Source organism: Pseudophryne corroboree, chromosome 1 (genome assembly GCF_028390025.1).
Source record: "Pseudophryne corroboree isolate aPseCor3 chromosome 1, aPseCor3.hap2, whole genome shotgun sequence".
NCBI classification, from domain to species: domain Eukaryota; kingdom Metazoa; phylum Chordata; class Amphibia; order Anura; family Myobatrachidae; genus Pseudophryne; species Pseudophryne corroboree.
The window spans coordinates 751,069,673-751,097,230 of record NC_086444.1 but is presented as its reverse complement, the minus strand read 5'-3'; the positions used below and the strand labels follow the sequence as shown (position 1 = coordinate 751,097,230).

Sequence of the window (27,558 nt, the reverse complement as noted above, 5' to 3'; positions counted from 1 at the left end):
TTGTGAGGGAGAAGTTGCTGTGGCTCCCCTATTTCAGATATGGTCTGAGCTGCAGCCCCACCTCATCAACCACCACTGAACTGCAAACCTCTCTCTAGGTGTGAAGGAGGGGAGGGAGTCAGTCTCTTAGGGTGTGTACACACGGTGAGATCCTTGCTATGCCAGATTTTCACTTGCAATTTCCCTTGAACTCCCCGGAGCCCAGCACCACCGATTTTGACTAACTTTTCTTGAGATATGGACTATGTGTGCTTACGATTTTGGCTTGTGAGAGATTTGGCTTATGTGAGATGTCATTGACATGTGAGATGAACAAGATAGTAGTACACCGGTCTAGTAAGGATTGACTTGCCTGCACAGTCTATCTTTTCTTGCGATGCCGACCTGGCGGGACCATGCATCGGGATTGAATCGGGATCGCAAAGTGACTTTCACCTTGTGATCTGCACTAACTTTTCTTGTGATTTTGACTATATAGTCAAAATCGAAAGAAAATATCTCACCGTGTGTACACACCCTTACTTTGCCTGGAGTGCTCGGACCCCTAGATACACCCCTGTTTCTGTCGCAAGTACAGTTAGGTCCATATATATTTGGACACTGACATTGACATTTTTGTAATTTTAGCTATTTACCAAAATATATTTAAGTTACATTTACAGTATATAATGAATATCATTTTAAAATGCGGACTATCAGCTTTAATTTGAAGGTATTCACATCCAATTTGGAGGAAGGGTTTTGAAATTACAGCTGTTTAATATGTAGCCCCCTCTTCTTCAAAGGACCAAAAGTAATTGTACAATTCGCTCAAAAGCTGTTTTCATGGACAGGTCTGGACTATTCCTTTGTTATTTCTTAATTAAATAAATAGGTAAAAGGTCTGTAGTTGATTCCAAGTGTGGCATTTGCATTTGGAACTGTAAAAAGAGGCTCTCAGTGCAAGTGAAACCGGCCATACTTAGGCTGCAAAAACAACAAAACAAACCATTAGAGCAATAGCGGGTATCATGGCTGTAACTAGGTGTGTGCGGAGGGGGCACCGCACATAGCGCTGCAGGGTAGGGGGCGCTGTTGGCAGCACTTGTCAGTTATCTATTTTAACTACTTTCACTTGCAGCTTCACCCTTTTTGTAGCCCAGCTTCTCCTGACCGCCCCTGTCTCCTACCCTGACCCTTGAAGCTTACCTTGTACTTTGTGAAAAAATTATCAGCATTGCGGCTGAGTAGATCTATGTAGTGTGTGGCTGCAAGGGATTGGATGTGTGGCTAAACACTACATAGATCTGCTCAATTACAATGCTGATTATTATTATTATTTTTTTCTTACAAAGTAGCAGTAGCTTCATATAGTGTTCATAGTTTTTATGCAGGATCAAAAAGCTCAATGAGTAGGGTGTTTGACTGGAGAAAGGAGAAAAAACAGCATTTGGTGATGTCCATGGGCAGTGCCGTAACTAGACATGTTAGCGCTGTGTGCAAGAAATAGCATCGGCACCCCTCCCCCCCCATATATATAAAATAGGGCCAAATAAATAGGGGAGTGGCTTCCTGGGGAAGGGGCGTGGTCACAAAATAATACCAATTCATTTTACGCCGCACAGTAGTCTCCATTATTCAAATTATGCCACACAGTAGTGCCACTTATACACATTACACCAGGTAGAGCCCCTGTCACACATTACACCACAGTAGAGCAGAGCCCCTTATATACATTACGCTAGGTACAGCCCCCTTTTAAACACTACTCCAGGTAGAGTTCCTTTTTACACATTACAAAAAGGTAGTCGCCTCCTGTTCCAGCCCACTTTAACCTCTGATCAGACCACACTCATGCTCTGATCCTGTGTCACATAGGGGTATATTCAATAGCTGTTGTCGGATTCAATCACGGCAGCTTTTTCCCGACAAGTCGGTTAACCGGACTTGTCGGGAAGCTGTCGGAATGCACGTGGATTGGCTGCTTAATCCATGATCCACGTGCATTGTCGGATTCACGGCCAAACCCAACAGGTTTTAGCCCCGTTCCCGACAATGTCAATCTGACTTTAAAAAAAGTTGGATTGACAGTGATGGGAGCGGGACAAACCTGTCGGGTTTGACCGCCCATCAATACTGCACATTTAATTTCCCACCCAGTTGTGACATCAAGCACAGCACGTCGGGCGGACGATTGGTAAGTGTGTATGCGAAGAGAGCGAAAGACGAGACGTGGGAGAGTGAGCGAGAGACGAGACGTGGGAGAGCGAGCGAGAGACGAGACATGGGAGAGCGAGCGAGAGACGAGACGTGAAAGAGCGAGCGAGAGACGAGACGTGGGAGAGCGAGCGAGAGACGAAAACGTGGGGGAGAGTGAGAGACAAAAAAAACGTGGGGGAGAGTGAGAGACGTGGGAGACTGAGACATTGGGTAGAGTGAGACATGGAAGAGTGGGCGAGATGTTGAGGGGGAGAGTGTGATGGGGAGAGACAGGGGTGGAGTAGAGATGTGGGTTAGACAGAGACATGTAGGAGAAAGAAATGCATAGGGAAGACAGCAAGAGACAAGATATGGGGAAGAGCGAGAGAGACGAGACATGGGCAGAGCAAGAGAAGAGACGTGGGTGAGAGCGAGAGAGACGAGACTCAGGAGAGAGCGAGAGATGAGACGTGGGTGAGAGCAAGAGAGACGAGGTGCGGGTGAGAACGAGAGAGAAGACGCGGGGGAGAGCGAGAGAGACAAGACATGGGCAGAGCGAGAGAAGATATGTGTGGGAGAGTGAGAGAGATGAGATGTGTGGAAGACAGCAATAGAAGAGACGCGGGGGAGAGTGAGAGACGAGATGTGGGGGAGAGTAAGAGAGACGAGATGCAGGAGAGAGTGAGAGAGACGAGATGCGGGGGAGAGTGAGAGAGATGAAACGCGGGGGAGAGTGAGAGAAGAGACGTGGGGGAGAGAGAGAGAGACGAGACGCAGTGGGGAGCGTGACAGACTAGACACGGGGGAGAGCGAGAGAGACGAGGTGCGGGGGAGAGCGAGAGAGGAGATGCAGGGGAGATCGAGAGAAGAGACGCAGGGGAGAGCAAGAGATGAGGCGGGGGAGAGCAAGAGATGAGGCGGGGGAGAGCAAGAGATGAGATGTGTGAGAGAGTGAGAGAGGAGACGTGGGGAAGACAGCAATAGAAGAGACGCGGGGGAGAATGAGAGAGATGAGATGCCGGGGAGAGTGAGAGAGACAAGATGCGGGGGAGAGTGAGAGAGACAAGATGCGGGGGAGAGTGAGAGACATGTGGGAAAGTAAGAGACATGGGGGAGTGGGTGAGATGTTGGGGGTAGAGAGTGAGGTGGGGAGAGAGACGGGGTGGGGGAACGAGAGGGACTGAGAGAGGGAGCACCACAGAAAATAAACCTGCATTCTAAAGTAACCATTTCAGTGTGTGACTAACCTGCAGCTTGGTGTCCTCCCATGCGTGGCAGAGGAGGAGTGGGTCCCACGGCCGGCTTCCGCGGCATTCGTGGTGCGAGGAAGAGCCACCAGTGAATATAGTAAGCGGCAGTGTGGCTGCGGCCACTGGCCATACAGGCTGTAATGAAGTGCACCGCTGCGCTATTTAGAACGTGTGGCGGCAGCGCAGAGAGAGGGACTAGTGCGGCATGGAGAGGAGGCGGTGTTGCTGTGAAAAACCCTGGCCGGTAAGGAGGAGGAGGCTGGAGGCGTGTAATGAATAGAGAAGCACAGCAGGCCGTGGAGGAGTAGACAGCACAGGTAGAAGGTGCTGACTGACGCTGCTGCGCTGGGCGGGCTCCATTTACAACTGTGCCGGCCTACTTTAACCCCTGAGTGGCGGGCGGCTGTGCGGGTGTTGCTGCCAGATAGTGCGCCCACAGTGCATATGCGCTGTGGGCAAGGCACCTCTAGCACACACCTAGTTACGGCTCTGTCCATGGGTTCCAGACTTGCAGATTAAAAATGAACATTTTATTTAGGATTATGGTAATTTGTCCAATTACATTTGGGCCCCTGAAAACAGGAAACAGTGTATATTTATATTATTATCCTGGGAAAAAATATTTTACATGATTGTAAAGAAATCATTTACAGTACTTGCAATTACTCAAATGTCATTGAAATGTCACATTGTATTGTTGTTACATGGCCCTCATTCCGAGTTGTTCGCTCGCTAGCCGCTTTTCGCAGCAGTGCACACGCTAAGCCGCCGCCCTCTGGGAGTGAATCTTAGCTTAGCAGAATTGCGAACGAAGTATTCGCAATATTGCGAAAAGATTTTTCTTTGCAGTTTCTGAGTAGCTCGAGACTTCCAGTGCGATCAGTTCAGTGCTTGTCGTTCCTGGTTTGACGTCACAAACACACCCAGCGTTCGCCCAGACACTCCCCCGTTTCTCCATCCACTCCCGCGTTTTTCCCAGAAACGGCAGCGTTTTTTCACACACTCCCATAAAACGGCCAGTTTCCGCCCAGAAACACCCACTTCCTGTCAATCACAGTACGATCAGCAGAACGAAGAAAAAACCTCGTAATGCCGTGAGTAAAATACCAAACTTCTTAGCAAATTTACTTGGCGCAGCCGCAGTGCGAACATTGCGCATGCGCAGTTAGCGGAAAATCGCACCGATGCGAAGGAAAAGAACGAGCGAACAACTCGGAATGAGGGCCCATATTCTATCACAGACAGCATATCTATAATTACATTTATGCCTTCTTATTTCACATAGTTGTATGATTAATAACTGGATCATGTAAGTTGTGGAAGGCACATTTTTTGTGCTGATCCAACATGCCTTATCATGATTCTATTGCACTTTTGTGACAGCCTCCTATATTTACAGCTGCAGTATTGTGTAACTACACAGATGGTAAGATCAGACAAATGTGCTATGTATATTAACTGTTCTGCTGCCACAGTGACATGTGAGATTGCAGTATCCAGTGGGTCTGGGACTTCAGGTCGACTCCAAAAAAGTCGACACGCCTTATGTCGACACCAATTGGTCGACACGCCTTAGGTCAACATGGACAAAAGGTCGACGTGGACAAAAGGTCAACATGATTTTTTATGTTTTTTTTGCTGTTGTTTTCTTCGTATAGTGACCGGGAACCCTAATTAGTGCACCGCAATCGTAGTCCACGTGGAACGTAAAGTATGATAAAGTTCTAAAAAATTTTTTTTTTTTTAAAACTCATGTCAACCTTTTTCCATGTTGACCTTGTTCATGTCGACCTTTTGCCCACATCAACCTTTTGTCCCTGTCGACGCCAATTGTCAACCAATTGGTGTCGACCTAAGGTGTGTCGACCTTTTTGGTGCCAACCTGGAGTCCGGATACCGTATCCAGTAGGGGTGGGTGCCAGATGTTGCACAAGAGATTAGTGTATGAGTTTTGTGCCGTGAAGAAATATAAAATGAGATACAGTGGCTTTCATACAAAAACAGACTAAACTAAGAGGACTGAAGAGAGTCTAAATAATATAAAAGGAGGAAAACTAAAGCTAAGTATATACCCCAAAAATCACTTACTATAGCCATCTTACCACTGTTTAACTAAAGAAATTGTTAATGTTGAAAAGCACTGAATTGTTATTGTCTGTAGCTGTTAACAAGCTGAATGCTTTTAAGTATCATTCCAGAAAAGCTCCAAACTGTTAACATCTGTTGCTATTGCTAACCAGAGAAAATCCATTAAATGCCACCAATGAGTCATCTGATGGTGAAGCTTGAACTTCTAGTTCAAGATTCCAAATAAACATTTTGGCCTGATTCTGAGTCAGATAAAGTGTTGATGCCGCAAGCCGTTGGCCAACATAATATTTGCCAAAGTGGGCAGGGTTAACACTCATGCCTAGGAACATCCTCCAGCAGATGACACATACCACCTGTAATTTGCTTCTCATTGGTCAGTATGATAAAGTGCATGGGACCCATCGTAATCAGTGACTTATCAGAGCAATTGATGTATTGTGTCTCAGATGCATTCCAAGCAGACTTAGCTTTCAATTTATTTCCTGAAGCGGAATGCCTGGAGAGATGTGTCTTTGGTTCCTAAACAAGAGACAGCTTGCCTCACTTTATAAAATAATTCTTCATCTGCAAGATGGCAAATCTTCACAGCATTTGCCATTGGCCCTGCAAAAGATTTTGTGATTTTAACCTATATGTTTCACTGTAGACTGGGGTAAGATATTCCATCCTATTTTAATACATGTTAATAAAGGTTACATTTTATTAAAACTATTTCTTTCCTAGTGCGTCAACAATACAGATTCCTCTCTCTCTCTCCAAACTTTAGTTGCCCTGCAAAAGATCAAGGCTAAAATGAAACAGAAGTAGACTCGACAGCTTGTCATAGACAACTGATTGTTGTAGATTACATATGTGTCAGAGCAGAGCCTACCCTTAAGTGGGGTACACACTGGGAGATGCGTGCTGAGCGATCTATGACAAAACGCTCAGCACACATCTCTCCCCCAGCTCAGCACAGCGCATTGTGTGCTGAGCGAAGGGGGGGAGGTGGTGCGAGGGCACTCACTTCACCCAGAGGTGAAGTGAGCAATGTAACTATTGGCATGCACGCCAATCTAGAACCAGCGATAGCGTCGAGCAGGGCCGCACATCGCTATCGCTATGGGGCATACACATGGAGAGATCCGTGCTTAATTTCTAAGCAATCTAATCAGATTACTTAGAAATTAAGCATACAACCAGGCTTTAAATCAGCAACTGGGATTCCAGCTAGACACTACATTTGAAAAGTACCAAAAAGAGGCAATTGAAAGATCGCAGAAGAATGATACGTGCTCTTATATGAGCATTGGCAACCTGAGAGCCACCCAAAGCAACAAGTGTTCCGGCTCTGAAGTGTTAATAGAGATAGTGCTAGGTCTCAAGGGATAGGCTGTTGGGTGGAAGAATGGAAAGGCTGTTGCTTCCACCTTTGATCCAACAGGCTGAGCTGACCAACTCACTGGCAGGCAGATGTCATGTCTGGTACTACTGGCACTGTGGACATTTTGCTTTCTATTATCTATTTTAGTGGTTCTCAAACTGTGTGCCGTGGCACCCTAGGAGGCATCAGGACACTGGACCAATTTAAATTAATTATGGTCAATGTGATTGACAACCACCAGCACTGGTATTGCCTATCATAAAATGTGTGGACAAACAGAAGCAAATCATGTCCCTCACCACATAATTGAACTTACCTAGACGACATATAAACACAGTTTACTTAATTTAATATTTCTCTTTCAATTTCTCAATAAGAAAGTTAAGGCCTAAGGTTGCCGTGAAAATAAATTCTGTTATTCTAGGGCGTCTTGATTCAGAAAAGTTTGGGAACCACTGATCTATTCCATGAAGCTCGACCTTTGAATAATGCTCACAGTAGCTAAATAGTCTGCCTATTCCTGTTGCTGGAGTCATATGTATATGTAAATGTCTGTGGATGGCGGAAGTTGCATCATTGCCATCCACTTTGTCATAAAAGAAGTGTTGGTTATACAGGAAGTGCCACAGCAGAAATTGTTCAGCATCACTTCAGATAGTAAAGACACACTTCTACAGCTCTCCAGAGTCCTGTGGTGATTTGCATATAGACCACTTTATATCATATGTGTGAATATTGAAGTATTTGGGCGTAAACTGAGAAAAGGGGTGTTGCTGTTGAAGCAATTAGAGAGGTTGGTGTTTAAAAGAAATTGGTGCAGTTTATAAGAAAACCAGACTGTCAAGTGGGAATAGTACTGACCTCCCTGAAGTGCCCAATCTGTATTCCTACTGCCCATAGCTCTTCCTATACAGCTAGGGGGCAGTGGCGGATCTAGACTTAACTTTTAGGGGGGAGGGGGGGCGGTTTAAGAATGATGACTCCTCCCCCTAATCATAGCTCCTCCCACTTAGAAATGCCCCTCCCATTCGCTTCTAAAATGTCCTATTGTCGCCAGTTATTGGAGAGAAACCTGCGCACTGGTGATACAGACTGGCGAATTGCCATTCCTGTATGCATCTGCACATTCGTAGATCACACATGCACAATCATGCAGCCTAGATTTGGGCTACCAGTCCACTTTCAGAGAGAAGAAAAAAAAAGTGAAATAAATTTACTTTAGGAGGAAAAAATGCTTTATATAAATACTCATTTCTTTTAATAGATCCTGTGATGGCATAAGTAATAGGACAACAATGGTACACATTATAGCACACAGTATGAGCTGAAATTCACATTATAGCACACAGAATGAGCCGAAATTCACCTTGTAGCACACTGAATGAGCCGTAATTGACATTATAGCACACTGTATGAGCAGAAATTGACATTGTAGCACACTGAATGAGCCGAAATTGACATTATAGCACACTGAGTGAGCCAAAATTCACATTGTAGCACACTGAATGAGCTGAAATTCACATTGTAGCACACTGAATGAGCCGAAATTCACATTGTAGCACATTGAATGAGCCGAAACTCACATTATAGCACACTGAATGAGCCGTAATTCACATTATAGCACACAGAATGAGCCGAAATTCACCTTGTAGCACACTGAATGAGCCATAATTGACATTATAGCACACTGTATGAGCAGAAATTCACATTATAGCACACTGAATGAGCCGAAACTCACATTGTAGCACATTGAATGAGCCAAAACTCACATTATAGCACACTGAATGAGCCGTAATTCACATTATAGCACACAGAATGAGCCGAAATTCACCTTGTAGCACACTGAATGAGCCATAATTGACATTATAGCACACTGTATGAGCAGAAATTCACATTATAGCACACTGAATGAGCCGAAATTGACATTGTAGCACACTGAATGAGCCGAAATTCACATTATAGCATACTGAATGAGCCGAAATTCACATCATAGCACACTGTATGAGCCGAAATTCACATTACAGCACACAGAATGAGCCGAAATTCACATCATGCCAGATGGAATGAGACAGAAAGGACATAGGGACAGGGCGAGTGATAAAGGGATAGGGAAAGTGACAGATCAACACAGCTCACCTACACACACAACGAGGCAATTACAGATTTTAGCTTCTCTCTCCGTGCCTGCTCCTCCGCTGCTGTAAAAATGGCACCAGCCTGCCCCTGAATGAAACCTTGGCATCCACAAATGCCTACTGCGCATGACAGTGTTTGTCATTGCGCAGAGGCATCATATCACTGAGGAGGAGGAGGAGCCGGAGCGGCTGAGACAGGGTTGTGTCTATGCTCCCTTTGTGATCAGGACCTGGAAGGTCCTCTCCATGAAGAGAAACTAGACGCTACAGCTGGGACTGGGTTAGGGCAGTCAGACTCAGTAATGTAACACACTTGTAGTTGCAGGCAGCAGTAGCTTGCTCTGTCTCCGCCTCCTCCAGCCCCTGCACTTACGCTGACTGACACTGTCACACACTGACAGTGACTCAGACTCAGCAGTGGCGGCCAGGATCATCCCGGTTCTTAATTACCCAGTACTGTTTAAGGCAGGCATGTCCAAAGTCCAGCCCGCGGGCCAATTGCAGCCCGTGCTCACATTTTCCCCGGCCCGCAGCCCACTGGCTGATCCAGCAGGGGGTGATAGCAGCGATGCCCCCCCCCTCCCCCACACACACACACACAGTTCTAGCACCAGCAGACCCGGGCTACAGTGCCGGCCCGACGCATACGTGGGCTACGCAGCCGCGCTGGGCGCCAGGCTGTAGAGGGCGCTGCTGCAGACAGTGAGTCACATTGACTTCACTCTCTACAGCAGCGGTGGCCAGCAAGCGGCTCGATCCGCTCCCGGCCACAGCTGCCCGGCGCGCACAGACGTCTCCGGTGGCAGTGACTATCTAAAATTCTGCGCCGGCCCATGAGCCAATCAGAGCTCGCGGTCCGGCAGCTAAGGCTCCTGATTAGCTGCCGGACAGCGAGCTCTGATTGGCTCACGGGCTGGCGCCGAATTGAAGATAGACACCGCCGCCAGAGACTGAGGGCCCGGGGCAGGAGAGGCAAACGCTGCGCCCTCCTCCCCTCACAGCAGCATGGTGAGCAGCACTTTTGGGGAGGAGGCACTGTGGGGATATGTGTATCTGCAGTGGGGGCATATCTGGCGCTGTCTGGATATGTGTACCTGCACTGGGGGCATATCTGGCGCTGTGAGGATAATCTGTATCTGCACTGGGGGCATATCTGGCACTGTGGGGATATGTGTATCTGCACTGGGGGCATATCTGGTGCTGTGGGGATATGTGTTTCTGCACTGGGGGCATAACTGGCACTGTAGAGATATGTGTATCTGCACTGGGGACATATCTTGCGCTATGGGGACATGTGTATCTGGCACTGGGGGCATATCTGGCGCTGTGGGGACATGTGTATCTGGCACTGGGGACATCAGTCACCCACTATCTCAATGTCACCCTTCCTTAGTCACCCATTATCTCCTGTCACCCTACCTGTTACCCATTATCTCCCTGTCACCCCTGTCTCAGTCACCCACCATCTCCCAGTCACCCCTGCCTCACCAGTAACCTATTATCTCTCTGTCACCTACTATCACCTTGTGCCACGGGGCGTACAATTGTGTAGCCACACCCCTTTCTTGAAATACAACACCCCTTTTATCCCATCAAGGGGCGCCAAAATAGATTTTTGCATGCTAAAAAAAATAAGCTTGGGCCGGCTCTGCCGGGCTACTAGGCTAGCAGAGCAGCAGCAGCTACAGCATTTTCCCTAACTCCTCCTAGTGCACGGAACCTCTGGGCTCCACCTCCCTTCACATGGCGGTATCCGGGGACGGGTGACAGTGCAGGCTCCGCAGCCCCTCTTTAGGAATCTGGCCTTAAAACGCATCGGCTGTCCCCCGGCTCCCTAATCTGCTTGAGCCGGCGCATCGGCTGACTCGGCCGGCTCCACCTGCTGCCCCTGCAAGAGTGTCAGGCTGAATAGTCAGTCCCCACACATTTTCACCTCACCAAATCTGGCCCTCTTTGCAAAAAGTTTGGATACCCCTGACTTAAAGTAAAGCCAAAGACGTGTTATCTATTCCATAGTGGATGTTGGTTAGATCTGCAACAGGGTGCCTCCAAAGCTTAAAGATAACTAGTGGTTGCCCTGTTCTAACTTATTACACTTATAAATGTCTACAAGGATGGAGGCCTGCAGGAGCCAGAAAAACAGCTACAGTAACATTAGCAATCCAAATATTGGAGCACTTAATTAGACTGGAGTTTTTTGTGGCATTACAAAGTTTCAATGACACACTATCATACTTGCAGAACATTTTATTTGTTCAGCAAAAAAATAATAATAATAATCCTAAGAATTTAGAACCAAAATATCTTACAAGAAAATCTGCAATTCTGCAGTGCTTCTTTGTGTGTACCTACCTGCCTGCCACGTCAACTAGTCTATAAGTGATTATTTCTTCTCTTGCAGAGTGTATGAAATGGTACCATGATTAAACATTATAGGAAGGGTTGCATGTAGTTCTCTCTGCATATACATGGCAACAAATGGTTTAAATGAGTCATACTGTACATTTCCTAATGCTAACTACTGTAGGTAAAAATCGTAGCCTTGAATACATGAAGTTTAATGAAGATACATGACTACAATTCTTCATTATGATTCAGTAGATGCGCCTAGGGTAAGCCATTTTTTTCTATCAAGTTACAACAATATCAACAGAGTGACCTTTTCAGTTTCTCATCCCTGCATTCTATTAATATTCTATTCTATTCTATTGATATTAGCAACATTTAATAACTTGATGTGCACATGTTTTAACGGGTGAAGTATGAGTGGCCGGCATATCTTGCGGGCTTGCTGCGCTTGCCACGCTGCGGGCACGCTATTTATTCTCCCTCCAGGGACGTCGTTGACCCCCAAGAGGGAGAATATGTGTTGCATGCCGGCGGTCGGGATCCCGGCGCTGGTATGCTGGTCGCCGGGATCACAGCCTGCGGTGTAATGAAGACCACCCGTTTTAACTCTATTTAACATCCCTATGTTGGGGAAATCTGAAACAGTGGTGTATGTGAAGACTCTAGGGCAGTGGTTCACAAACTTTTCTGTATTACGGCACCCTAGAGTATCAGAATTTTTTTTATGGCACCCCTAGGTCAAAAGTTTCTTATTGAGACATTTTGAAAGAAATATTACATTTGGTAAACTGTGTTTATATGTCATCCTTGGGTTCAGTTGTGTGGTGAGGGACAAGATTTGCTTCTGTTTGTCCACATATGTTATGATTGGCAGCCACCAGCACTGGTTTTGCCTATTACACTGACCATAAATAATTTGAATTGGTCCTGGACCACCAATACAAGGCACCCCTACAATTGCCCTGATGCACCCCAGGGTGCCTAGGCACAAAGCCGGCCATAACCAATATGATGCCCTAGGCAAGATTTTGGCTGGTGCCCCCTAGCACCGCCGCTAGTTCTGCAGGAGATGCTTGGAATGAGTCAGCTGGCAGCTCTGCTAACGTTGGGAGCCTTTTTGTTCATGAAAATGCATCTTATTTGCATTACTATGTGGCTAGGATGCACAAGAAGCTTCTGCTGATTAAAATGATATGCAGCATGCCTATGTTTTGTGTGTGACTGCATCTGCATACGAAATGCTACATTACGGTGATTTCCAGGAATACACTGCAATGTAGCATTTCATATGCAGCTACAGCGGCAATCACACACAGAATATAGGCATTTTATATATCATTTTGATCAGCAGAAGCTGCTGGTGCCCCTATGCATACCAAATGTCCTGGGCATTTGCCTAATTTGCCTATGCCTAAGGCCGGCTCTGCCTAGGCATACAGTTTGAGAACCACTGCACCTATGCAATGTGGGTCTGATTAATGGTTCTGAACGCCTTAGGCTAGTACACATGTAGTGCCCCCTGTAATGCTGCTAAACACAGAGCACAGTGCATATGCATGCTCAGAAAATATCCATTAATACTGCACATGTGTAAGTAATTAATGTTATACAACTGACATGTTTGATCTTGGCATCTAATGATGTTTGTGGAGTGTAAAGGAAACTTTGTTTTGCAGTCATCTTTAGTGAGTATGATGCTAATGATAATTGCCTGAAGCACTGCAGGCTACCGAGATAGTGCTATATCACAATGATTTTTTTAGTAGCAAATTAAATGGTCACAGCCATCTGGTAGTCAGTTTAAGAACTGTCCCCTCAAAACCGCCCCGGGATGGCTGGATAACTAACAAGCTTCTTTAATGAAGCTGTGCTGCAGCCTCCAATATGGAAAGAATTAGGTCCTCATTTTATTACTCAGCTGCCAACTGTGTAGCCCCCCCCCCCCCCCCCCCCAAGTCCTGGCGCCCTAGGCTGCAGCCATGTCAGCCTAATAGTTGATCAGACACTGCAGGGACACCTACAACTTCATTGTGAGCTTCAAAATTGGCAGTAGATATCCACTTTATTACTGCGTAAGATACTAGGGGGGCTTATGTAATAGCCTGCAAGTTGCCTGCTCTGCGGAAATTCCAGCGAGTCTGCCTGTATTTTTAAAAAGTAAAAAAAGAACCCGGTTTTGGCCTTTAAAAGATTAACACTTTAAAAATATGTGCAGACTCACAGCGATTTCTGAAGAGGGGGCAGGCCTATATATTTATTACTCACTCAATGAAAACTCACCCTTTAAAATGATATGGGCCCTCATTCAGCTTCAGTTGCAAGTTTGCTAATTTAGCAAAACTGTATCTGCTATCACTCGCATCAGGTCACCCAGCATGCTAATGGCCACCAGTGATGTGATCGCTGAATAAGGGATGCCCCCCTGCCTGCGCAGTCTGGCTATGACAGCATGCGCAGCGCCACCATTTTCTCCTTTGCAGAAGCCGTGTCTGACGTCACATGGCTACCCCGAAAATGTCCTAGGCCAGCTACCCACCCCATATGCATCAGTTTGATGCAATGGCAGTGCCTGGCTGCACACACGCAAAATAGGGCCTGCACATGTGCACTGGAACGAGAGAATGCGATGCGACCTGAATAAGCCTGATTGTGTGCAAAATCATCAAGCACTGCCAAACACAGTGAATAACAAGTGGGCATGTGCACCACCATACATTTCCCTACTCTGTACACTCCTCTAATCCATATTTACAGTATCCAACGTAAGGTATTAAAAGTGGGCAAGTATGCAATTGCTGAATATACTTTATTTTAATTTATTTTCTATTTAAGAAAAATATTTTTCAACCTGAAATAGATACTTTCTATTTTACCTAGGTAACATTGTACTAAATTAAATTTTATCTATCTATCTATCTATCTATCTATCTATCTATCTATCTATCTATCTATCTATCTATCTATTCAAAAACAATACTCTCCTCCTGCGCTGTTCTGTTATAGTGTAAGGAACATATGAAATACTTGTAAAACTGGCTGCCTGATTCCACTAAGTTCCCTGTTAGAGGAAACTAAACATAGGAATAGAGTGAAAAATAGAGGAATTGGGCGCCCAAGGATTATGTCAACACCAGATAATTAAAGGATCCTCAAAGTGATACACAGTTTAAGCTAAACAAGCTTTAAAATATAAACATATAAAAATGTACTGCTCCTTTATAAAGATTTATTAAAAAGTACAAAGGCATACATAATGTCCATCATTTTACATAGGCAACAAGATGTAGTTCTCCTAGGCTTTGTGTAAGGACGTAGGTATTTGCTGATGTGTCCTTAATCTTTCTTATTGAATGTTCGGTGATAACATCAGAAAACAGTAATAAACCAACGCGTTTCGTCTAATATCAAGACTTCATCAGGGTGTATCTATAATTATAGGACAACTAATCGATGCCTAGCAATTGTACAAATATTATAAAATATATACAATACAGAATAAGAACAGTACATAAACAAAAAAAGGGGTGGGCAAGACATGGTATAACAAAGTGAGGAATGATTACTAAGATTAACATAGTCACAGAGAAAAAAAGGTGGCAAAGAAGACAAAAAGAATCCAAAGATATCATGGTTCAACACCGAACATACCTCTGATCTTTGATAAGTAATGACAATGAAAAATGTATTTTTGATGAACCCAGACAGTCAATCAGGGGTGTTCATAGGGAGAGTTCGACAGCCACTACTGTGGTAATATCAATCCAGCCTAATTAAAATATATTAATTAAGGTTATAATTAGAGATGTGCACCGGAAATTTTTCGGGTTTTGTGTTTGGATTCGGTTCCGCGGCCGTATTTTGGATTCGGACGCGTTTTGGCAAAACCTCCCTGAAAATTTTTTGTCGGATTCGGGTGTGTTTTGGATTCAGGTGTTTTTTTTTTTAAAAACCCCCCTCAAAAACAGCTTAAATCATAGAATTTGGGGGTAATTTTGATCTCATAGTATTATTAACCTCAATAACCATAATTTCCACTCATTTCCAGTCTATTCTGAACACCTCACACCTCACAATATTATTTTTAGTCCTAAAATTTGCACCGAGGTCGCTGGATGACTAAGCTAAGCGACCCAAGTGGGCGGCACAAACACCTGGCCCATCTAGGAGTGGCACTGCAGTGTCAGACAGGATGGCACTTCAAAAAATAGTCCCCAAACAGCACATGATGCAAAGAAAAGAGAAAAAGAGGGGCACTGTGGTCGCTGGACGGCTAAGCTAAGCGACACAAACACCTCAATATCACAGGAATTATTCGTTCTAATCTATGGTATTATTGGTGTAACAATGCCCCTGCTCCTCAAACTCATCACTTTGGTATCGCGCTTGCGCCGTGTTAAAATTCGAACACACCTATATATCAAACCAATCATTATGACATCTCCCAGGATACAAAGGAGAAACTTTCCTACACTCCCGATAACATTTTGAGCCCATTCTCCTAAACCTGAGAACCAATTGCGTGGGTTCAACCATGAGACCCAGCCGGTCAGTTCATTACTCACAGCAGTAAGGGTAAGGTTGAGTCTCCTTCGGAACTCCCACTTCAATTGCAAGATATTGTCCATCTTTTGATCTATGACCTCGGTTGGGTCATCAGTGTTGTTTGTGATGTACGTGCAGCACTTCACACCATACTGAGTTGCCAAGGTGACACAGTACCCGCCTGTCACCGCTGTTATATAATTTAGAACCATCCTGTGCTGGATCAGTTCCGTTTTGTAAGCTTGCAACTCCCTCCCTGTATACCTGAAGGTGTCATCATACATCTCGGTGATATTATCTATCAGGTTCGCTAGTGCATGAATATACCTATAATTTATAATTCCTCTGACGGTACGGGTGATGTCTAACGCGAGTAGAAATTGAATCCCAGTGGATTCATGAATCAAATCAGAGGCTGCGTGCTCTGTCCTATCTATGAGGTGTCTCTTAACGATGTGTTCATAGTGAGTATGAGTATAAGGAGCTTGAGCACTGTGGTGAACGTCTTTCATCTTATCATGGGTTATGGTTATAACCTCTGGTAACACTCTTCCAATGTAACACAATCCCTCTGAGTTTGGGGCAAGCCACTTATAAGCCTTCCTCCCGCATATGAAATATGCATCATCGGGGAGAACATATGGGACAGAATATGACATTACCATATTGCAAACCTTCCAAGTGAAAAATCCTATCCCTAACTCTCTCATCTGTTCAGTACACGTATCAGGCTGTATGATATGCGCACAGTATCCTGGTGATACTTCTCCAACCCACATGGTCCTACTTCCTAGAGTATACCTGTACCGAAAATACCTTCCACCGATGGCTATTTGGCGTATAAGTTCAGTGTCTACGGGCATTCTGGCGGCTCTGTGTGAAAATGCCATGGTTTGGTTATTCCATGTCACTTCCCAATTTCCCGGCTTTCGGGAATTGGAAATGTTGAAACATACTAAGGATCTATCCACATGATATTGGTGGAGCTTCAAACTAGGGGGCCTAGAAATATTAAATTTCTTGTCCACCGGTCTCCCACCCCGTTATTCGAGTACCTCATCTATTGTTAAGGGATACGGTACTAGTCCTGACTTGCTCTGACCTTGAGGTACTTGTGAGCACACCCAGCATTCTGTTTGGTTTAAAACCTTACCCACTAATGAGTGATAATCACTCAATGGATGACGGTCCATGTTGATATTAAGGCTGGACTGACATCTCTGGATGCACCCGTCCTCAACTATGTTTTCACAGTTTCTACAAATACAATTTTCCTCAGCCAATAACCCTTCACAATGCCTCCTAGTTTCTTGACTACCAGATCATTTTCTGATACTCGCCTTTGCTCGGTGAATGTGTTGCTCTTGGAATTCTACAAATCCGTCCTTGCCATCAGAACCCATTCCAGATCCTTTCTCGACCTCTCTGGTACTCTCACCGAAACAGACTGCTCTGGTCAACAACAGGGTCAACAGGAAAACCCGGACTGCAGTCTCTTGGGCTAAGTCCATCTTGTTAAGGGGAGAGAAAAAGGAGCAAGGAAGGGGGAGGAAAGGTGGGTAATGGAGAAAATAATAAAAAGGAAAAAGAAAACTGGTACGACAACCGCCTCTAGTCTTGTTGTTCTCCGTGCTCAGGTGCCGTCTCAACAGTGCTGCCTCTCAACCTTCCTGGAACAGACACTCCAGTGATACGATGTTCTCTCCGAGTCAGCGACCTTTCTGTAGGGAACATGAATCCTGTATTACAATGTGTTTAACTGTTGTGTGAAATAAACCATCCGTGGAAAATGAAAAAAAAAAGAGAGAATAATAAAAAGAAAATTTGTCAGATTTGCGCTCACCATCAGGCTGTCACACCATCATGTCTATCGGTATCTCTGCACAGTCTCCCTTCACCAGTATTTCCAATCTCCACCCTCTGTGCATGGCCAGGCACAATGATGCTGGTGAGATATACTGGGGTTGGGCAGACCTCTGAAAAGACCGAGTAGACATGTGACGTTTGAGCTGTAAATCTGTCGGTGAACGTCAGAGATGAAGAGGAAACTTTAAAAGATAAATCACAGAGTTTATCTGGCCGCCCCTGTATCTACAAGAAATGATCTACCAGCTACATCAACTGTGACCTCAGGTTTACTACCAAGGCTAGCAATCAACTTCACTGGCTGCAGACTACAGGTGTGGCCCAAAATTTTTCATATGTGATCCCTGATCCCAATTACGTGTATCATAACTTTGCTCGTGTTCTTGTCTAGGGGGTCTGAATTTATATGTGCTGTTACAGTTGCTGGCATAATGCCCTTCCCTTTTACACAGATAACAAACTCTTGGCTTCCTCCATGTGCCAGGGGCCTGGGGTTTTGGTCGAGTTGATGCTTCTTCCAGTGCTTGGATGCTCATCACCATCAACCGCTCTCCCTGTGCTTCCCTGGTTCTTTGGATATTACGGTCATGCTCGATAGCGGACTCTCTTAATGCAGCCACCGAGATACCTCTCCAGTTAGGTAGAGAGGTTTGTACCCTGGTTCTTAGTGTGTCTTTTAACCCGTCCATTAATACTGACACAGCTACCTCCCTGTGATGTATATTTTCCTTAATGTCCTCGATCCCAGTGTATCTAGACATTTCCTGCAGTGCTCGGTGGAAATATTCAGATGCCGTTTCACCTTCTTTTTGTCTTATGGAAAAGATTTTGTTTCATTTGACAACAGTAGGGAAATGTACTCCTAATTGCAGATTGATTTGTCGTACATTCTCCTGAGTGTACTCCTCAGTGAGAGGTACTTCTGCGTCTAATTTACAATCAGTAATAAATTTCGCAGGGTCAATATTGGAAGGTAGACATACTCGTAGCACTGTTCGCCAATCTTTGTTTGTGGGTTCGGTGGCATTACCTAATTCTTTAATAAACCTCTGGCATGCGACTAGATCTTTTCTGGGATCGGGAAATTCAGACATAATTGTCCTCAATTCTGTCCGGGACCAAGGACAATGCATAGCAATGTTCCTGACGGGAGTGATTCCCTGAGCGTCAGTCTTCCCATTGGGGACTGTGATCACCCTGACAGGATTTAGTTCAATTACATCATTTTGGGTTGCTTCTACAATGTGAGGTGCAATTGTCTCTGCATAACGTACTGTACCGTACTTACCTGTGGACATGACCTCACTTATCCCTCCGCTAGGGGGATTTACTACTGCTCTTACCGGTTGGGCCGTGCCCACCTGGGTGTCCTGTATGGTGGCTGCTAGAGAAAGTGCCGATATCGTGCTGGGTTCATCTTCTTGCTCGTATTCCTGAGGGAAGTTTAAGATGGGATACAACTTGCACGGGTTAGCATTAATACATTTATTAAGTTTACTCTTATCATCATTAATACATTTATCAATTTTACTCTTAGCATATATCAGTATGTCATTGTCTGTAGCCACTTTCTCCCCTGTAATATACTGTGGTGGTGGTGCGGTTGCCATCAGTTTCCTGCTAGGGTTGGAACCGGCTGTGTAAGCTAGTTCCCTCTGCATATCACCCTCTTGTTGCCATAAATTTAAACAGTTTGTGTGTCTAATCCTTTGTTTTTGAGATTTTATCAGACAGATCCTAAGCCTTAGATTATGCAATACCTCTGAGTCAAAACTACCTATCCCAGGAAATGGTGCTTTATCCCCCACAGTCATTCGTGTCCATTCATCACAAAAGGTCTCAGTGTAGGGACCATACTTCCTCCACATTACTAACCGAGCTGACCCCCTGGGTCTGAAATCTGCAGTCTGAACCCTGACTGAGGAACGTCCCTGTGTTGTGCACTTGGCTTCCATTGTGGACCTTTTTAACACGGGAAAACTTCCTAAAATGCACCAAACACAGTAGTCTACCGGTGGAAGTCCTCAAAGTTCTTCCACTAACTTCTTCTGCTCCGAGTATCACGGATCCGCCTTTTTTAGCAGACACGTGTAGCCGTTGCAGGCCCTACTTCGGCCTATATCCCCTGGGCCTTTAGGTACCCAGTGAATATCTGCCTCTGGAGGGACCAACGAAAACTCCCTAAACCTTTACTTTACACAAATCACGCTTGCATGTGCTTCACATAACGCTTATGATGACGAGATATACGCACAACTATGCAAAACTTCGTATCACGTTGCGCTGTGTATTGCCCACACAACCGTGCGGTCCAATCGTACCGCTCGTAAACACTTGCTATCTATAAGTGGTAGGATCACTGGAGTCTCCACCCTGTGCTCCAAAACAGCTGGAGTGTAATACCACGAAAACGTTATCACACTCCGTTGCACGTATTCACCTAGACCGTGCTCACCACGTCTTCACCTAGACCGTGTTTCACCAAGCTTCACCAAGCTTCACCAAGATCACCAAGTTCACCAAGCGGGGTTCAATATATTCACACCTTATTCAGCCCACACTAACATTCTATAGTTTTCTGATCAGAAAATATCCTTTCCTGTTAACTGGTAGCTTTCTCCAGAGGTAATACAATAAAAAAGGTTTTTAAACTAAATATTGAAAACTGATCAATTTGTGCTATTATCGCGTGGTTACCGTATCGCGCCTAAACTAAAACAATGCTATTGTGTGATTTGTATTTAGCGGTCGCACTTTTACGCATGTTGCGTGAACACGCCACGTGCGTACGTCTTTACGTTGTGTACGCAGTCCCGTACGCTATTCGAGACATGTGTACAAAGGCCGTACGTCCGCAGTACTACAAATCCCACACTTCTATAAATGTAAGCGATATTTAACTATAATCGCTCACTTAACACAACACACAGTTTCTTCTGTATAAACCTTTACAACTAGGCCAGGCTGCGTGTGCGTCTTACACTTACTTCCTTAACTATTAACTCTATATTTTAACTAAATAGCAACAAATTTTCTCAGTACAGGTCAAAATGAATCTAGTAATCAATGCTTACGGCAATAATGCGAGCAGATATGCAAAAGTACAAAATACAGGTGTATGCGAGTGTTGCGTGCGCATTTGGCGCCAAAACAGAAATTTCACAGATTTAAAAAAAATAGCTGTTGCTTCTTACCTTACGGATCCCTCCAGCATCCCTTCAAACCATGCAGGGTAGACGCTTATCTAATCAGCACTAGTGTATCCACCAACCAAGAGAAGGCTTACAGGGGATACCTTTCCGCCCTTTGCTGATAGATAAAGTCTGCGTAAACCTGCTAGGCTGCGGGTATGAGGAAGAACCGGACGAGCTCCCAATTGATAATGTCGATATTGTCTTAGACCGAAAAGCTTTACCTCTAGATACACTTTTACCGTGGAGCCGCTATGGCCGCTAGACCAAAAACACGTGCTATGAACTTGTACGCTATTTGCGTACAGAGTCCTGCACGTGGTACGTACTTGGCGTACACACGCCGCGCTGAGTGTACAGAGTACACACAGCATGCGCACACACAATTGATAACCTTTAAACCTTGCTGATGATACAATGCAATGATATGATTACACTTTGAACCCTTAGCAGCAAAGTACTGCAACGATGTTATACCTTAAACCTTAAGTAGCGCTGACGGTATAAAGTAACCGCAGTGCGTACACCTTATCAATACCAATACACCTTATACAGATAAATACACTTTAAAACCCTTGAGGGAAAGTGAAGACACAACACTGATTTGTAGTTGAAACCACAGGGTTCTAAGGCCACAGTGGATTAATTCCAAAAGGTAAAACAATACAAATCATACACTACAGGCTAACAAGATAAATCTAAACAGAATAATGGCTACAGAGAATGTACATACGTGAGAATGTTCGCAAGCGCAACCCGGCCGGTCCTCCGCTAGTCAGATAGAAAGCGTTCAGAGTCTTCTCACCGGCTTTTTATACACAACATGCATACACAATACAATGGTCACTGTAATCTCATTGTCCATTGGACACAGAGATGTGTCTTTTCATCACAGAAGAGGTCATAGGTTGATTTGAATAGATGGGCGATGTCTTTCCCCAACTGCTCTTGTGGGTGGTATCCTCTGGATTCCCGCCGCATACATAATATACAGTAAATACAGTGAATATCTATATTCTACTTCTGCACATAACTATACGCAGGAACATGCGATCTTTCTCTAACCAACACCGGAATGTTACCCTCAAAATACCCTACAGCTGGATACTAAACATCACCTTCCAACCTTTATCTGACCCTTCCTATCATGCAAAGACGAATCCCTTAGTCCTGGAACTGTTTAAACTATTGATACTCGCTGATGTGGTGTAGGGGAACTATGGGTACAAAATGCACTATTTGGGTTAAATATGTAATGTTCTAATAACCCTCTACGCGCTCACAAACTCCACCGTAAATACCCATGTCACGCGCATGATCGCTGGAGCGATCCTACGCAAATTGCGGATATGTGCATGCACGGAGGACTGAGTGCACGAGAAGCAGGCCTGTGCATGGGGTTAGTACAAGGCATATGCATTACAATATTTTTCGACTTTGACACGGCGTACGAGGTTACTTCCAGAAAATGTGGAGAAGATGATGTTCATCAAAATGAATTATAATCAATTCCTCCGTGAAGACATTCACCAGCAATTGCCTCCAGAAAGTACACAGGGACCTGAGATGGTGGATTCCAGTGGGGACGAATTAATAATCTGTGAGGAGGGGGATGTACACAGTGAAAGGGGTGAGGAATCGGATGATGAGGAGGAGGTGGACATCTTGCCTCTGTAGAGCCAGTTTGTGCAGGGAGAGATTGATTGCTTCTTTTTTGGTGGGGGCCCAAACCAACCAGTCATTTCAGTCACAGTTGTGTGGCAGACCCTGTCGCTGAAATGATGGGTTTGTTAAAGTGTGCATGTCCTGTATATACAATATAAGGGTGGGTGGGAGGGCCCAAGGACAATTCCATCTTGCACCTCTTTTTTCTTTAATTTTTCTTTGCATCATGTGCTGTTTGGGGACTATTTTTTTGAAGTGCCATCCTGCCTGACACTGCAGTGCCACTCCTAGATGGGCCAGGTGTTTGTGTCGGCCACTTGTGTCGCTTAGCTTAGCCATCCAGCGACCTTGGTGCACCTCTTTTTTTCTTTGCATCATGTGCTGTTTGGGGACTATTTTTTTGAAGTGCCATCCTGTCTGACACTGCAGTGCCACTCCTAGATGGGCCAGGTGTTTGTGTATGCCACTTGGGTCGCTTAGCTTAGTCATCCAGCGACCTCGGTGCAAATTTTAGGACTAAAAATAATATTGTGAGGTGTTCAGAATAGACTGAAAATGAGTGGAAATTATGGTTATTGAGGTTAATAATACTATGGGATCAAAATGACCACCAAATTCTATGATTTAAGCTGTTTTTGAGGGGTTTTTGTAAAAAAACACCCGAATCCAAAACACACCCGAATCCGACAAAAAATTTTCAGGGAGGTTTTGCCAAAACGCGTCCGAATCCAAAACACGGCCGCTGAACCGAATCCAAAACCAATACACAAAACCCGAAAAATGTCCGGTGCACATCACATTTATATATATATATATATATATATATATACATGTATGTATGTGTGACTGTGGCATAATGTGTGTAAGCACGTGTGTAACGCCTACTGGTACAGTAGGCGTTATGTGTGTAAGCGGCATTGGTACAGGGGGCATTACGTGTGTAAGTGGCACTGGTACAGGGGGCATTATGTGTGTAAGCGGCATTCTACAGGGGGCGTTACGTGTGTAAGCGGCACTGGTATAGGGGGCGTTACGTGTGTAAGCGGCACTGGTACAGAGGGCGTTACGTGTGTAAGCGGCACTGGTACCGGGGGCGTTATGTGTGTAAACATCACTGATACAGGGGGCGTTACGTGTCTAAGCGGCACAGATACAGGGGCGTTACGTTTGTAAGCGGCACTGGTACAGGGGGCGTTACGTGTGTAAGCGGCACTGGTACAGGGGGCGTTACGTGTGTAAGCATCACTGGTACAGGGGATGTTACGTGTCTAAATGGCACTGGTACAGAGTGCGTTACGTGTGTATGCGTCACTGCTATGGCGGATGTTACGTGTGTAAGCGTCACTGCTACAGGGGGTGTTAAGTGTGTAAGCGTCACTGGTACACGTGGCGTTACATGTGTAAGTGCCTCTACTACAGGGGGTATTATGTCCGCTCTGCCTTTGTAAAGTATGCGAGGGTGCAAATATATATTTTGCAGGGGCGCGCCGAACACCCTAGCACCGGCCCAGACCGCACACCCACTGCACTGCACAGCACTGTCACCTTTTACATTGATTCAGCGTCCAGACATTACCCTTCATGATATCACCCACTCTATCCGTTACATTAGCCATCTCGGGGCTTCCAGGCTGGCAGCCCAAGTGCTGTGTTGCGGAGTCAGGGCCTTTGGGGATCTGGGCGCGGCTGTGGCGGGGAGGCAGTTCTGTGACATCATGCGCAGAGTAGGCTCCAGGGCTCAGAGAGCCTTCTGCTGCGCCGCTTTCATACACATCTATGCCGGTGGCCGCAGAAGCTTTTGTTCCACCTGCGCCGCGGCTAGGGAGTGGGGATTATTGATGCTGGAGGGGGCAGGTGGACTGGCAGCAGGACATAGGACGCTGCAGTAAAAGGATGTTTTTTCTTCCCTATCTACAGCACAGAGACTTGCTGCAGATGCAGTGGCATACCCTCCAGCTGGACCTTTTTGGCAGGTACAGTCCCTTTTTTTATGGTCTATACCGATTTTTGACTCTCCAAGCTTCCATTGAAAGTATAGGAAAAGGGGCGTGGCCACGCAGGTGTACCCATGGCCACGCCCCCTTTTCAAATTTGTATCAATTTTTATGTGTAAATGGTTGGAGGGTATGTTGCTGCAGATGCAGTGGGCCTATTTTGGGGTGTGGGGCTGGAGCTGCAGCTCCATCAGTCCCATTGCTAATCCTGCTCTGTGAAAACACAGCAGGCAAAGGGCAGAGCCTCCCATTGGATGTAACCTGTGTGGGAGGGCATTTCTCGCCCAATCAGCTGTGGACTGGGTGTGATAGACCTGCCACTAACCCAATGAGAGATGCATTATACACACAGGCACAAAGTCACAGATCTGGGCTTTTATATAAGAGATAATACACATAATATATACACATACAGTGGGGCAAAAAAGTATTTGGACAGCCACCGATTGTACAAGTTGACCCACTTAAAAAGATGAGAGGTCTGTAATTTCCATCATAAAAATCATACAATGTGATTTCCTAGTTTTTTTTTCTTTCAGATTCTGTCTCTCACAGTTGAAGTGTACATATGATGGAAATTACACACCTTTTTAAGTGGGTCAACTTGCACAATCGGTGGCTGTCCAAATACTTTTTTGCCCCACTGCAACATATACACATAATATATAATACTAGGTGATTCATCGCGCCCTACGGGCGCTCATCACACCATTGTAAGGAGCTACGCCCCCTTAACCCTTGCACGCCCTTGTGGTGTGCAATATTTTTATTATATGGAGTATTACCTCCAATCATAATTGTGTGAGTGGTTGAATATTGCATGGACAAAGGGCGTGCAATGGTTAAGGGGTCGAAGCCCCTTGCAATGGCGTGAACAGCACACGCAGGGCCTGATGAATCACCTAGTAGGTGCTGTGGTTGGGGGCAGGGCTGGCTCCAGGCCTTCTAGCACCCTGAGCGAGAAAATGTAAAAGCGACCCCCCCCGTGTATTTTTATATCCAGTTCATAGCGCTGTACATTATCCTTCCATAACAGGGCATAATGATGTACATACTGCAATGCTTGCAAAAATTTAGGGGAGTTACTTCGTGGGGAACATAATAGTGGCAATTCACATTACACCACACAGTAGTGCAGCTAATGCACATTGCACCAGGTAGAACCTCCTAGACACTTTGCGCCAGGCACAGCACGTTAGACACTTTGCGCCAGGAACAGCACGATAGACACTTTGCGCCAGGCACAGCACATTAGACACTTTGCGCCAGGCACAGCACGTTAGACACTTTGCGCCAGGCACAGCATGTTAGACACTTTGCGCCAGGCACAGCACGTTAGACACTTTGCGCCAGGCACAGCACGTTAGACACATTGCACCAGGTAGAGCACTGAGACACATTGCGCCAGGTAGAGCACTGAGACACATTGCGCCAGGTAGAGCACTGAGACACATTGCCCAGCCACAGACGCCTAGTGGGAACACTACATGATATGCCCCCCAGCAGTGCCAGCTACACGTGACATGCCCCCCAGCAGTGCCAGCTACACGTGACATGCCCCCCAGCAGTGCCAGCTACACGTGACATGCCCCCAAGCAGTGCCAGCTACACGTGACATGCCCCCCAGCAGTGCCAGCTACATGTGACATGCCCCCCAGCAGTGCCAGCTACACGTGACATGCCCCCCAGCAGTGCCAGCTACACAAATGGCCACACAGTGCCAGATATGTCCCCACAGTTCCAGATACATAAATGCCCCTACAGTGCCAGATATATAAATGCCCCCACAGTGCAGATATGCCTCCGCAGTGCCAGATACATAAATGCCCCCACAGTGCCAGATACATAAATGACCCCACAGTTCCAGATACATAAATGCCCCCACAGTGCAGATATGCCCCCACAGTGCAGATACATACATGCCCCCACAGTGCAGATATGCCCCCAGTGCCAGATACATAAATGCCCCCACAGTGCCAGATACATAAATGCCCCCACAGTGCCAGATACATAAATGCCCCCACAGTGCCAGATACATAAATGCCCCCACAGTGCAGATATGCTTCCACAGTGCCAGATACATAAATGCTTACACAGTGCCAGATACATAAATGCTTCCACAGTGCCAGATACATAAATGCTTCCACAGTGCCAGATACATAAATGACCCCACAGTTCCAGATACATAAATGCCCCCACAGTGCAGATATGCCCCCACAGTGCCAGATACATAAATTCCCCCACAGTGCAGATATGCCCCCACAGTGCCAGATACATAAGTGCCCCCACAGTGCCAGGAAGTGAGCAAGCCCGACGTACGGGCGAAACGCGTCTTCCGTCCCGCTCACATACACTGCTGTCTGCCACCATGGACTGATCCTCCTGCCGCCTCCTGCAGCCCATTCATCTGAGCCGTCTTTTGCTCCGCTCGCCTGCCCTGCTGTCTACTGGAACGGACTGATCCGCCCGCCGTCTTCCGCAGCTGACCCGTTGGAGCCGTCCTCTGTCCCAATCACCTACCATGCTGTCTGCCCTTCCAGACTGACCATCGTGCCGTCCTCCGCAATCGACTCGTCTGAGCCGTGCCGCATGGTCCTATTCTCCGGGGAACAGAGATCTGCATTGCGCTGGATTCCAGCCTCTGCAGCGGCACAATACTTACATTGGTAAACTAAACCTTTTTGCATTCTAAACCAGAGACCGCCGCTACGGGAGATCAATACCTATATATTAATATACATATTATTTATTATTATTATGTAATTCTCTACCAGCAGGGCACCATGTCTTTCTTGGATCAATGAAAGTGACTTTATCTTGAGTTTATATATGCATATAGCAAGTGTGTTGCAGGATTAACTTGTGGCAACAATGTTCTCATCTTGATTAGACACCTGTTCTCTTAGCTTATTTCAAGCATCTTGCAACAGTATT

At 45.7% G+C, this 27,558-nt stretch overlaps 1 protein-coding gene across 1 annotated transcript in view; it reads left to right on the top strand.

The window, feature by feature from the left end:
- MTHFD2L (methylenetetrahydrofolate dehydrogenase (NADP+ dependent) 2 like) overlaps positions 1–27,558 on the top strand; it is a 441,513-nt gene that overhangs the window by 352,370 nt on the left and 61,585 nt on the right. The window lies entirely within an intron of this gene.